Below are 14549 nucleotides of genomic sequence, written 5' to 3'. Positions count from 1 at the left end.
TTGTGGTTTTACCAGATCGATAGACACGATTCTGTTCTCCTTTTTACCAGCAAGGGGCGGTAGCACAACTGATCTTGTTCCGGTGACTGCTAAGACAGGTACTGCTTTTCTGTAAGAAGGCCCAAATTCCTTCTTAACCGCGATCTTTTCTCTGACTAGATCCCCAATCTTTGGAATCCAGACAGGCCTTGCTGGGGCTGTTGCGGGTGGTGCCTCGTCAGTGGTATTTGGCTGTTGCTTTAACTTTATGTTGCTTAATGATTTTCTTGTTTCATTCAGTTCCTGTAAAACAGCCAAACGGTCTTTTACTTCAAACTGCTTTGTTTCTTTTTGTACCACTGACATCTGACTATCGAGGTCCTGAACGTTCATTCTAATTCCGAACAATAGTTCGTATGGGCTGAAACCTTTTAGAGAATTTCTTGGCATGTTGTTAAGACTAGTCTGGACACTTATTAAATGTTTGACCCACCCAGCGCCTGAACCTAATACCTTCCCTGTTATAGATTGCTTTATATCCCGGTTTTTTCTTTCTACCACACTTATGCGACGGACAAGAATACCGCAACCCAATTCCCATGCTAGCCATGGCCTCCCCATAAGCTCGAGAGCTACAAGCAGGACCCTGGTCAGAATGGAACGTGGTAATTGCGTATGTGCCGATATGGACTCGCTAATCTTTTATAACCGTTCTAGCGTCAGCCGAGCGCTGGAGGCCTCATAATTTAAGTGCTTTTCATCTTAACTATTAATAGGACGCAGGATGGGGTGTAGGCAGCGTTACGCTCTTTCTGATTGGTAGCCGGTAGCAAGGTTCGCCACTGCGATCCCTATTACAGTTTTCACAGTTGTTTGCATATATTTGGTGTTCTACACTCATTCCCGGCCACCAGAATACTGATTGTAATTCAGTCAGTGATTCCTTGATCTCTCTGTGCCTAAGACCCAAACCCATGTGTGCGTCTGCTATTAAAAATATTCTCCTGTTCGTGTTTGGAATTACTCTATCCCCCACTCCAGGGATTCGAGCAAACGGAACGGAGTTTGCATCGATTATGTATGCATAATTGAGTGGATAGTTTACGGGTAGTGCTGCACAGTCGCCTTTTACGGTCGTTCTTACTGCCAGCATGGTTTCCCCATCTATATACTTATCTGTACGCTTTTTTGTGGCTACGGAAGCCGGGTTAGTTGCTTCCGCTTTGGCTGTATTAGCCAATGAATTCCCTGCAACGTGAACGCCATCACGTTGAAGACTCTGTGCGTGAATCACGTGAGTCTTTTGTAGTTCTTTGTGTAAAAGAGCTACCTCGTTCCAGAGCTTTTTATGCTTTATTGTGGCACCTGTGTCATCTTTGTAGTCGTTTTCGATCCAACTCTGCAGTTTGTTATTGTAAGAATTGACGCAAAAATGAGAATCGCACACGATAAGTGTGGGGAATTCGCGTTCTGCATTTTCGAGCGCCATCTTTAAAGATCTGATCTCAGTTCTTTGAACCGAACAGTTTCTTACAGATTCAGTTTTTGTTACTTTCGGTCTGAATTTACCGCACAGCCAACGACCTTTAATAATCGCACATGCTGCATTGTAGGATTTACTCTCTACATTAAAATGCTGTACAAAGCTATCTGTATAGATTATACATGCGTATTGTGGGAGAGGCAGGATTTCGATTGGCAGAGGATATTCTTCTTCATATTCTAAATCATTCAGTTCTTCGTATTGAGGGGCAAAATAGTATTTCACGTCTTCCGCTCCTAGAGAATCTATGCACTGTATCCATTTTGGATCCAGTGACACTGTAGGCAGGTTTACTGTGCTGAATAGCGCCTCGAAGGCGGATTCCGCTGTGAGGATATTAATCCGTTTGCCGTGTGCTAGTTCTCGTTCATTTGCTAATGCGATTTGCACTGCGTTCACAGTTCTTTCTGTGTGACTGAATGTTTTTTCTGCTTGTGTGTACAAGTGAGATTTAATTGAAATTGGTACCTTTTCTCCCTCATTAGAGGTCAGGTACGTGAATCCGCATCTTCCTGGGATGACTCGGATTACAAGATCGATCGTGTTGTCACGTGTATCTAATTTTGTTTTTGCTAACATGTCTGTTTGCAGTGATCTCAAAATTTCTGTGTGTTTTTGAGTCCAATTGATTTGTTTTAAATCAGGTTTTATTAGTTCGTAGAGAGGTTTAACCCTCTCTGCGTAATTTAGAATGTAAGTTCTTCCGAAATTCAGAAAACCTAGTATTGATTGTAAATTCTTCAGCGTTTTTGGAGCTTGGAGTACAGCGCACTTCTCTAAGAAGTTGTCCGCTAGGCTTTTCCCTTCACTTGATAATTCGTACCCTAAAAATAGTACTTTCAGATGGGCAATTCGGGACTTTTTAAAGTTGAATTTGTAACCCTCTGCTGCGAACCCAAGTATAATGGTGTTCACTCTTTTCAAGTGAGTATCCAAGTCGTCGTCTGTGAGATAAATATCATCTACGTAAGATAATGCTTCATCATCATAGATTTGTAGTAACTCTGTTACTCTAGCTGAGAATAGTCCTGGGCTGTTCTTGAACCCCTGTGGGAGTCGACAGAATTTTTTCTGTGACCCAAATGCGGAGAAAGCGGTCAAGTATCTGCTTTCTGGTGCAATGTTTTGACAAAAGAAACCATTAGATATGTCTAATGTCGTCTTATATTTTTTCCTAACTATGTTATTCATTAGGGCTGCACTATGCGAGTTCTGTACTGCAAAAGTTTTGCAACATGTATTAAGATGTCTGTAGTCCAAAACTAGACGATATGAATTGTCTGGCTTGGAGACAGGAAACAAAGGATTGTTCATTTGAGAGGTGCATGTTTCAATCACCCCCTGGTATTCAAGTTGATCTAAGATCTCCCTGACCTGTTTTTTAGCTTCTTGCTTTATGGGATACTGCCGTTGGGCAGTTGGTTCACTTTTTAGTTGGATTTTGTGAGGCGGAGAGTCCTCATCCCATCCTACATGATTTTTATATAATGCAGGTGCCTGGGCTACTGCCCATTTCCTTGCATATGTGTATTTTTTATGAATCGGTATGTGATTCGAGAAGGCAGGCATAATCACCTCTTCGCCACGAGGGCACTCCCTGACAAACTCCGGGGGCCAATCTTTTTCAGCTAACAGAATATCATAGCCTTTTGAGAGCTTATCCCAAAATAGACCCTTAATTTTCCTAGTCTTATCACCCTCCATACGCAATGTTATTTCGTATATTTTATGGGGCTCGCTAAGTCTGGCGTCGGCAGTTTCAACCTGAATGTATTCATTCATGTCCACTGTCTCCAGATGACTCATCAAGATCTTGCGTGCTATACTGATCTCTGCTGCACTGTCCAACATTGTCAATGCCCACTCCCCGTTTTTCAACTGTGTCCTCAGTATTCTCGGCATGGTTGATTACTCTAATACTGGCTACCTTCTTTTTCTGAAATTGAGATTTCTTATTTTGAGCAGGTTCCTTGTCTTTGGACTTGGTGTGCTCTCCTGGGTCTGACCGTCCTCTTCTTTCCGAATTCTGTGGAGAAGATCGAGAGGGACGTGTATCAATACTTTGATATCTATCAGGTCTTTTTATATTATCCCTATTTCTAAGGTTATATCTTTTCTCAGAGGGCTCCCGTTGGGGAGACTGGCGTTCTCGAGTCGGAGTTCTTTCCCTCCGTCGAGGAGACCTTCCTCTGGACTGGAAAACTTTTTCCTTGGGAGTGGATTGTTTATTTCCATCCCAGCTCTTTTTCGGAGTGTTTAAATTATTTTTAATAAATAATTTTTCAGGATTTTCGAGCAGTTGGGGCTTTACTGGTTTCCCACCCAAGCTGTCTCTACCTAATTCTTCATAGCATTTCTCTATGATTTTTGCAAGCTCAACAGGATCTTTTATATCTGTTTCTCTCAACTTCTAGCGAATCGCCACAGATGCTGCTTCTCCCTTTACGTTGGCTAATAATATAGCCGTGACCTGCTTGAAGTCTTTCAGTAATTTCATACCTAGATTTAAAGCTGGCTCTGGACCGAATTCATTTTGAATCTGTTTTAGCACGTCTGGTATTACCGCCATAGACGGAACACCGTGTGTTTTTGTGTAAATGGAAGCAAAGACTGTACCCCAAGTGTCGCAGTCCTCCACGTGTGGTGCGATTCCCATAGGAAGGCAGATGGTCAAGATTCTGTGTTTCTCAATAGGGGTAGTATCAGGAAATACTGCCTCTATTTGAGTGATTTTCTGGGCTAACCAGAAAGGAATTTGTTCCCGTTTTACGGGTGTTTTACCAAGACATGACTGTATGTTCTGTGGTGTAATTTTATTTGTGTTCCCCTGATGAGGGGTCAGCTGGTGTGAATTAACAGCTGGCTGGACTGTTGCAGTCCGTATTACATATTGGACTAATTGCCAATGTATTTTTATTAATGTGTTTAGCTGTGCTAACAGCTCTTCTCTAGACATTTTTGCAATGTCAGGATGTGGTGTGTAGCTGGCTAGAACCGGCCACGTGGCTCCTGGTCTACCTAGTGGACCGAGCCTGGTAATGTGATCATTGTGTTTTAGGGCGCCATTAAACCAGAGCAGGTGCTCTTGAAATTTAAGTGGGATTTCAATCTCCTCGAAAGGAGCGTACTCTCCCGGAGGTTCCTCTATTTTGTAATAGTGAAACTCTTGTGTTATAGCGTTTACCGCTGGAAAGTTTATCCATGAATAGAATACCTCTGTCTGCCGATACTCGTGAGCCTCTATCACGAAAATTACTGTACCACCTTGAGGTGTCAGTCCATTCTCTATAAGTTTTAAAGTTATAGATCTTCTTAACTGACAGGGATGATAATAGCATCCGGGTCTGTGTATTCGGGACCTTGCTGAGTCGCATCTACTGCGGCCCCAGAGGTGCCGTTGTTTTCTACTGACATTGTATGAATGCAGTTTTTGCAGAGTAGGTCTCCAAGGAGACAAAGATTAGGTGCACAATATTTTGGAACACTGTATCCTTCAACGTTGAATAAACCAGAGCTTTACATAGGAATCTCTTCCTACTAAGGTCGGGCGGATTTTAACCTTTCACCCACTCCAGACGTCTATTGGAGTATTTACGGGAGAAAAGGGGTGTGAAATATGCACGACTGAGTTACTCTACAAGTCTTACGTTAGTTTATCGCCTTACCAAACGTTAGGGCGCCATGTAGTGTAGTTCCTAGTTTCCCACTAGGCCCTGCGCATTGGAATAACATAAACAGTAGTATCGACATGGAACTGCGGATATTCCAGGCCTCCACTGACTATGCTAAACTTAATTGGGTTGTGTTACCAACTAGCTCAGAGGTCACTGGAAACTTTCTTCTCTGCATAGGAAGTGATCAGCTTCCTTGGCACAGACAAGAAGGGATTCAGTTTTCCAACAACCGTGCAACATGACAACTTTGCTCCTCAGATCAAGAGTCGATCTCTAGGGTCGTGTGAAACAATAGACATAGATTTCACTCAGTCAGTCTAGTGCAGTTTACTTTCACAATATGTAGAGAATAGAGAGACGGGCGTTTATCAATAAAGGGTTAACATTTATTGAACAGTCTTTCTTCTCGTACAAGAGAAATGTATTGCCACAATTGCAATAACTGTTATTATAAAAAGTACGTACAGTAAGATAAGAATTGCGAAATAGAACTGTAAAAGCATTGATATGGTTTCTTAGCCATACAATGGTTTAAAAGTAATAAAACATATATACAGTCATATATACATTAGGCTAACATACTCAACTGGTGCTTCTAACTAAGCCTACCCCGGTGTGCCTGACCTAAGCCTAACACGTGAGAAGGGGAGTAAGTAAGTAGCTTAAGTTAAGTTGGTTTTGCCAAGGTTTGTTTCAAGAATTCTCGTCTAAGGGTTTAGTCAACACCATACCTCTGAATAGAATGATGGAGGATTGGTATCTCCTTCAGGGGTCTCTCTCGATATCCCAGTCACCTGCGAGGGTAAACTGGAAGCGCCGGGACTGGATTTCTCTGCACGAGAAATGCAGCGGCTTCTCTCAGCGCGTCGAGGAAGGAGGGGTGACAGCGTCCGCGGGCAGCTGGGCTGGATGTCTTCGCAGAGGACGGCTGTACGGCTCCTCAAGCGTACTGAACCACAGTTCGCGCTGTAGCGGCGATAATGGTAATCAGTAGCTTCACCACCACAGGATAGCAGGCTGCAGCGACAGAGTGCTAGTTGTTACCAACACGGGGTCATGCAGGCAGCTGGCATCAGCAACAGGTTCGCTCATTGCTTAAGGCAACGTTGGTAATATTTATACCTGACAGGTGCCGGGTTTGACGCAAGTTTGCTGGACATAAGACGTCAATTAAAGATGTCACTAGGAAGTGACAGTTATCAGTTGCTCATTAGAGTTCCATTACAAATCAAAACATAGCAAGCGGGGATTTCCAGGTTTTGCTAAGTTTTTATCTTGTTGAAGAACTCGGAGTGTTATCTAGGAATATCAGATAGTGACTGCTGCTCTGTCATTGCACTAATTGGTCGCAAAGGAAGTAGCAGAGAGTCATGCTGGAATGTGGCTCTGTGGCTCTGTGGCTCTGTGGCTCTGTTCGTGTGAGGCCAGAGATGACTTTTCAGAAAATCGCACTTGAACGGTTATGCCAATATAGGGAATAAAGGGCTTTATAGCCGAATAGGGGCATAAGGTCACAGTATCGATCAGGAACCTAGATAAACACATGACAATACCAATTCTGTATATACCGAATCGGTAAATACCGAATCTTACAGATTCGGTATTTAACAATTCTGAAATACCTACATGTGCCCCCTTCTATTTTACCACTTCTTAAATACCGAATTGGTAAAATTCGGTATTTTAGAAGTGGTAAAATAGAATTACAGGATCCCAGGGATCCAATGTGGTTACACATTTCTCCCCAGTTTTGTGTGGTAAGCGCCTTCATGGCACTAAACTGTTAGGGTGCCCTGTGGTTGAGTGCCTTTATGTCCCCAAAGTATTTCTGGGCCCTGTGCTTGAGTACCTTCATGTCCCTCAAGTGTTATATGCCCTGGGCAGTGGGGACAGTAACCTCTTGCACTATGTTTATGGAAGCCTATGCATTCAGGGAGGATATCACTAGGCCTAGGGTAAAGGTCTCCGGTGTTGGTTAAAGACTTCTGTGTGTCTAGTGGGGATCTCCATTATCAGGGCACACGTTCCTGCTTATGGATACAAACAAAAGCTACATAAGGAACAAGAAGCAGACTAATTTGTGGTCTTTCTGAGCCATCCTGTCATCATAACACCATCCTCGACCACTTTGCTGCTCCTTAAAGATGCTCAAACTTCAAAATGTCTGAGGAACAAGATAGGACAGCCCCGCCACAACTTTACTGATGAGGAATTAGACATAATTTGAGAGAGTAACTAGACATAGCTTAAGCCCATTGACAAAGCTAAGCACTGCAGACCAACCTAGATTTGGAGAGACATCAGTACATGCTGTAATGGGTGTCCATATTCACAGAGCGAAGAAGTGCTGCAAGTGTTGGGAGGACATTATTCATTTGGGCATCTATAAAGGCCCAGAATGTGCTTGGCTGATTCTATCATCTTTATTGAAGTACCCCGATGATAACACAGCAGAAGAGGGTCCTGAAAATAGCCAAGATGAGCAGCTAGACGCTTTTGAGCTGCAGTGAGGTGCTAAGTGAAAAAAAAAACTGTCTTATAATATGACTGCATATCTGTTTTGAAATAGTAGCCCTGTGATATCTCCAGTTCAAAGTATTTTTTTATTCTGTCCATGTTCCCTCTACTATGTGCAGTCCTTGATTGATAATGTGCCTTTGTTATATCGGTCGTGTATCCCATGAGTTATCACATTATGAGCACAAATCGATGTTACGTTTCTATTTTGCTAATTATATGATCTGCCCCCTCATCCCCAGAACTGCAGAGGTAGGGTTTCTAGGCCACTGGCATAAGGACTCAGTCAAAGTAACAATACATATTAGAAATACATTGAACTGCAGTCTATACACAATGCTCTGAGCAATTCTGTGCAGGAAGTGTTTCTAATACCAAACAGTCCGACAAGATTAGTCCAGTGACCCAGTGGAACACCAAACCTTTTTCCATCAATGAATAACAAACTCAAAATAGCAATAAGGAACAGAAGAGTTACAGTAAAATGTTTATTTTAAAATCCTAATCTAGTGCAGGAAATATGAACAGTGACCACACAGAATGCTCTGCCTGTCACATTCAGTACATACTGTCAGAGTCACCCGAGTAAGGCAACTACCTGATGTAATACTCTTACTTTATCCCTTACCTGCTAAAGGTACTGGCTTGGGATAACGTGTAAACCCTGTCAATGCAGGTAAGAAGGTTACTTCATTACTTAGGGGGCCCAGGCTAACATTCTTGTTACTGCATACCCGAGTGTGGGTAGTACACCTCTCTCTGTAAGATGCTGTGTATCTGCTTCTCTGTAATTTACTTCTATCTAAATAGGAGCTGCCATTTTTTATTGAACAGATTCAATAATAACATGAGGCCCAATTGGACTGCAACATATACACAACCCACAGAGAAATACTTCACAATATTTCGGGTAACCATTGGTCTCATTTGATTCAGGGACACAGTGGACCCTCTTTCATTAGTGAATGATAGGAGAGGTACTTTGAAATGTTTATTTTAAAATACTAGTCTGGTGCATTAAATATGAATGTAACCACATAGAATGCGTAAGGAATGCAAAGATGCATGTCATGGTCAGCAACAACATTTCGAACATGGCTAGCAGTAAATAGCAAGCTTGTTGTTCGAGTTTCTCAAGATGGATCCAACAGCATACCCATTCTCATTAGAAAAATAACTATCACAGCTTTGCCTAGGAATGAGACAGTGCTAAGCTGAATGAAAACATTTTCTCTGCTTCGCTCCTGATGTCATCACCAATTGAGGCTGGGTAGAGCTGCAAACTGTCTTGGCCTCTGGCTTGATAGTCAAAGAGTGCAGTCCTTCCATCCAATGGTCAGATACCTGGTTTTTTTAAGGTATTTGATTGTTGATTTAAAAAACAAAAAAGCTATTCTTGGAGACAGTAAAGCATGAAAAGTACACAAATAATTGCAATAAATGTGTCATCCCAATTCCATATGGTATATAAGTTCCTATAACTGAAAACAATAAAAACATTTAAACACATACAGTGGGCATCAATGTTTTTGTGGCATTGTCTAAAATAGAAAACAATTTAATACCTCAACAATAAGCAAACATTGTGGCAATATGTATGTGCATGTCTAAAAAGTTCAAATATTCTAAAAATAGAGAAAATTATCTAAAATCAAGAACAGGATGAAAATAGAAGACGGTTAAACGGATACTGTCACAGTGTTCATGTACCAACATAAGTGTGTATGTGTAAGGTTGACATTGAGCTTTAACTTGCTGTCCCACATGCAATAATCTTATTTTTTTAAACACTAATAACTTTTTCCAAACGTTGTCTATTTTATATTCTTTTTGAAATGGTATCTCTTTATTTGATACATACAATCAAAAATGAAGAGGCAATTTTGCCACTAAATCAGTTCAATAATAGGTAGGATGCTAAGGGAACTGTGGGGCATATTATCAAGGGGGTTTATCTCCGCTTTTTTGGCTTTAAAAGCCAAGAAAGCGGAGATAAAATTATCTCCCTATTACCTATCTGCCGCTAACACCAGTTAGCGACAGCTAGTAGGAGATAGCGACCATCTTTGGATCATGAATATCGTTGACTTTTCAGTGATATTCATGCTTTGCGGCGATTTTTACCGCATTTGCGTTAAACCTTGTTAATACCAAGGTTTATTTGCAGTAAAAATCGCTGCAGCGCTGCGGTAAATTTTTGTCTCTAACCAAGCAATAGCGATAATTATCGCTATTGCTTGGTAATATGCCCCAGTTTCTTTAGCAGGAGTGTTTGCAATGACCAAATAATACATGTGTCAATAATTTCCAAGAAAATTTCCTGCATTGAAGGACTGGTTTAAATGTTTTTAAATCTTTGCTCACTATTTTAAAATGTCACAGCCGTAACTTGACCTCTGTAACAAATGTAAGAGTTAGCTTAGACACTACAATAGCATATGGTAGTCAGACTTCACAGTGTCAACCTTTTCCTTAGTTAATATACTACATATAATTAAAGGGATTTTAATGTGTATCAAGTAGTAGATGTACGCTCTCATCATTTTTTATTTAGTCTTCATTTCTTTTCAGTTGACACATCTGGCCAAGCAACATCAAACCAAGACCCAGGGCAAATAGCTATAAGTAAAGGCGTGTGAAATTAGAAAAATTTGCCTTTATGTAATGTTTCAAAATTGTGGTAAAATAACTATAAATTACGCTTAATTGCTAAAAATGCGAATCCATCATTTAGTGGTATGTTTTAGCACAAAAAATGCATCCCACATCAATTTTTGATGCATTGATGCATCTGAACAAGAGCACTACAAACATCAGCCACTGATACATTGTTGTTGATGTGCATTTGCTGTAAATGTTTTACCGAGAATTACAGTGTACTGCACCATTTGTAGTAAACTGCATACTGAGCATAACATGACATTCATGAAATTACAAGAAATTCACAAGTGTGATTTAAAATTCATCAAGTCCTAGCTACATGACACTCACCTTCAAGGCGGGCACATCAACTTTCAACTACCAGTGCAGGGCAGAAGCCCATTGTGGGTGTGAAAAAAGTGAACAGCAACAGCCAAGAAATGGTCGAGAATTATGGTTTTCCTGGCCAACAACATCATATCTCTGTTGTGTTCCAAGAGCAGGACCAGGCATGTTCTGAGCTGAGATTGCTGATCTCCTTTAAGGAGATCATCAATCTCAATCAGTCATCCCACCTTCACGAATACTCCTGCTCATAATGGATTGCTGTTAGAAATAGTAATTATCCCCGTGGACAGGATTGGGCCATGCCATACTTCAACCACCCATCCTGTATGCATGACTGTCTGACAGGGCAATCACGTTTTCCAATATTGAGAGGATTGCCAATCTGGGTGGTTGTGTCTGAGGGATAATTGAGATATAAGACCTTAGATATTCTGCATGAGAGTAGTATGTGTGAAGGAAAGCCCATAGAGGAACCCGCAGTTGAGGACAATGTGGAGGTGAGTTCTGCTTAGCCGGGACATTCATCCATGGCTGTATAGCTTTTGGCTGGTGTGAGAAATCGGGTTGTATGTTGACTGGGGTGTGAGCCCTTGTCAAGCAATAGCCACAATTTCTTGCAGGATAAACCACAGAAATCACTACATTAATCAGTGCTTAACCCTGGATAGCTTAATATTCATAGCATAAAGCCGAGGTTGGGTTAAACTTTACAACAATCCCATTGGTTTGTGGATGGTAGGGTGTGGAGAACTTGTATATTACCCCACACTCCTTCTGCAATGACTTCATGTACTCAGACACAAAGCTGATGCCCCTGTTCGACAATACTTATTTGGGAAACCAACTCCGGTAAAAATCCCCATCAGGGCCCTAGCCACTTTAGGTACAGTTATAGTCCCCGTAGGTTTGGACACTGAATACCTATTGGCATGGCCCACTAAGACTAGAACAAATATATTGCCTAAGGTTGCCTTTGGGGACAAGGGTCCTACAATGTCAATGCTCACACTTCCAGAGGCAGTGCCAAGGACAGTTAAGGGATCAGGGGAGCTTTCAACTGTTTCCCACTGGCATGGCAAATGAGGCAAGTCCTGCAGAATGCATCTGAGGATGTCCTCATCTGGGTCCAATAGAAGTGATATACTAGCGTGGTAAGGGACTTGACCTTCCCCAAATGTCTTGCCAGGGGAATTTTATGAGCCAGCCCCAGTATGAAGGCACTGTAGCTTTTGGAGACTACCAACACATGTGTTGCCCCATGCACAGATGCTTTAGGCTCACTATACAGGACGTTGTCCCTCCAATATATGAGGTGGTCTCCAGAGATATCACCAACTGCCTGGGCTTTAGCTTGTTACCTCATAACCTCCAGAGCTGTGCAGTGTTTGTGCCTTACAGAACCCCTCCCTGGTAGGGCCTCCTTCAACTTGCCATTAAGCAAGTTCAAGCAGGTCACAAAGGGAAGCAAAGTCCTCCCCAGTAGGTGCAGCCTCCTCCACCGCCCCATCCACCTGTAGCATGGGATATTCAGGGGCACACACTCTTGCCCTTCCCTCTCCTCGCAGCTGTCTGGACCATTATTCCAGGCTTCAATCCATTTTGATTCCTTGCTGGCAGCCATGGGACTAGTGGTCACATAGGCCCACTCAGGCAACCCTAACATTTACAGATGTGATCTGAGCGCCACTTATTTCCAGGCAGTGTGCTCAAGATCATTCCCTAACAGACAGTCCACAGGCATGGCAGGGTTCACAGCAAGTTTCAGTAGACCTGAGACCTCTCCCCATACAAAGGGAATCAGAGTCACATTGTGGTGGCAATTCCGGTTTTCTACTACTGCAACCTGGTGGAATATATTGGGTATCATCTGCTCTGAGGACACCAGATGACACCTGACAGTAGTCATATTGGCTGCTCTGTACCTCAGAGCTTCCACTCTGCCTATTGATGGTGACCCACTGCCCATTCTTAGAAGTATCAGAAGGCATGAAGGCTTTGGGCACCATGTTCTTGTCACCGAGGGACACTATGGTAAACTCAGCTGTCTCGTTCACCCTAACTGGGGCTATCTCCTCCCCGGTGTTCCCTGCTGATGCCCTTTTGGACACTCTGGTGCTGCTGACCCTGAGGTCTGTCTCCTCAGCAAGCGTCCTGGGTAAGTCAACTTGCTATCTACCAGGTGTCAGCACAGCTCTGTAAAACAGGTATTGAGCAGGTGCATTCCCAGCATCAGGTTGCCCAGCCCATGAAATCCATCCACTTGCTGTTCCTCATCCAGCCCTTCAATACCTTGTTGAAGTAGTTTAAGAAGTCCATCCAGGACTGTTTTGAGAGTTTCTGACTGTCTATGAACCTCTGATGTTATTTCTCAGGGGTCAGCCCAAATTTGGAAAGAAGGATGGTCTTCAAGGGAATTGTATGATGGAAAACTGGCATGCATTTACCCGCATGTCTTTACAACGCAGTAATTACATGTCTGCGACATTACCACGCATCACTTTAACATGCAAGTCATTATAATGACTTGCTTTAGGGGTGGCTGGACTTTTGAGTAGTATGAATTACTATTCCAACTCCAGCCTATGCAACAGTAGGTAAGGTGTTGAACTTAAAAATCCAACACCAGTACAACAACGTGCTCCCTACTACAAATCGTTGTAATGACTTGCGGGTTAAAGTAGCATGTGGTAGCCTTGCATTCAGGGTAGTGACTGCATTGTAAAGGCTGGTTGTTGTTGAGACTGCAAGGTAAAGGATGTTTTCCCTTCATGGGTCATATTTAGTCTGGTCTGCTACCTCAAGAGTGCCCCCCCCCCCCCACTGTAGGCATGTACCTCCCCAAACTATCCCCCAAGTACACTTGTGGGACCTTGTATACTCCAGAGCTTTTTCAAACACTGAAGCAATTTATATGTATCATCTCCCACCACATAAAGGGGCACCTGCTCCCTAGGTATGTGGTCCCTTACCCTTCCAGTGGACACTGCAGGTACCCTCCCCTGAATGACAAATAAAAAGATTTGTAAAAATCCATACCATAAAAAAAGTAAATAAGTGGATTGGGATCTCTTGTGCATGTTATCAACCGGCTTAAGACAAATATTCTTATGCTGCCATTTTAATGCTATGTCATTGCATGAAGAAACGGGACAAAGGATATCATAGTCAATAATTGAATTAAATAGGAGTATGGGTGGATATAAAGATATGTGTCATTAGAAATACACATATGCTGTCACACATAATGAGAGGGATATGGTGACACAAGCCCAGAGGTGGTATACTCACCATCTCTGCCATCCATCTGCTGTATGCAAGCAGTCTAGGGTTTGGTGCAGCACTAGCATTTGAAGGCCTACAAATAACAAATATCTTACCCATGCCGTGGACAGACCATCAAGCAATATTTGCTACAATCACCACCAATACCCCTTCCAATAAGAAAGCTACTCCCACTCCTCAAAAGCCTTTTAAAGATTGGAAAAATATTAATCAGGACGACCTTAGGCTAAAACTGGACCATACTTGTCCATTGTTGTCCGCTGAACCCAATTAAGCACTACTTCAATTTCACACCTGGTTGGGTCTGGCCACGAATCAATCAGCCCCTACCAAAGAATTATCCAAAAATAGAACCAAACCCACTGCTCCCTGGTATAACGAGGAACAAAGGTCGCAAAAGGAAATTAACCGGAACAAGGAGAGACAATGGAGGAAAACTTACGATACAGCTAGCAAAGCAATTTATAAGGAATCACTGGCACTGTACAAAGCCATGATCACAAAGGCGAAAAAAGATTTTTACTCTGACCAAATCCAAAAAGCCAAAAACTCCAGTAGACGATTGT

This window comes from Lissotriton vulgaris, chromosome 5 (genome assembly GCF_964263255.1).
Source record: "Lissotriton vulgaris chromosome 5, aLisVul1.2, whole genome shotgun sequence".
Lineage (NCBI taxonomy): Eukaryota > Metazoa > Chordata > Amphibia > Caudata > Salamandridae > Lissotriton > Lissotriton vulgaris.
This window is presented reverse-complemented; position numbering follows the sequence as displayed.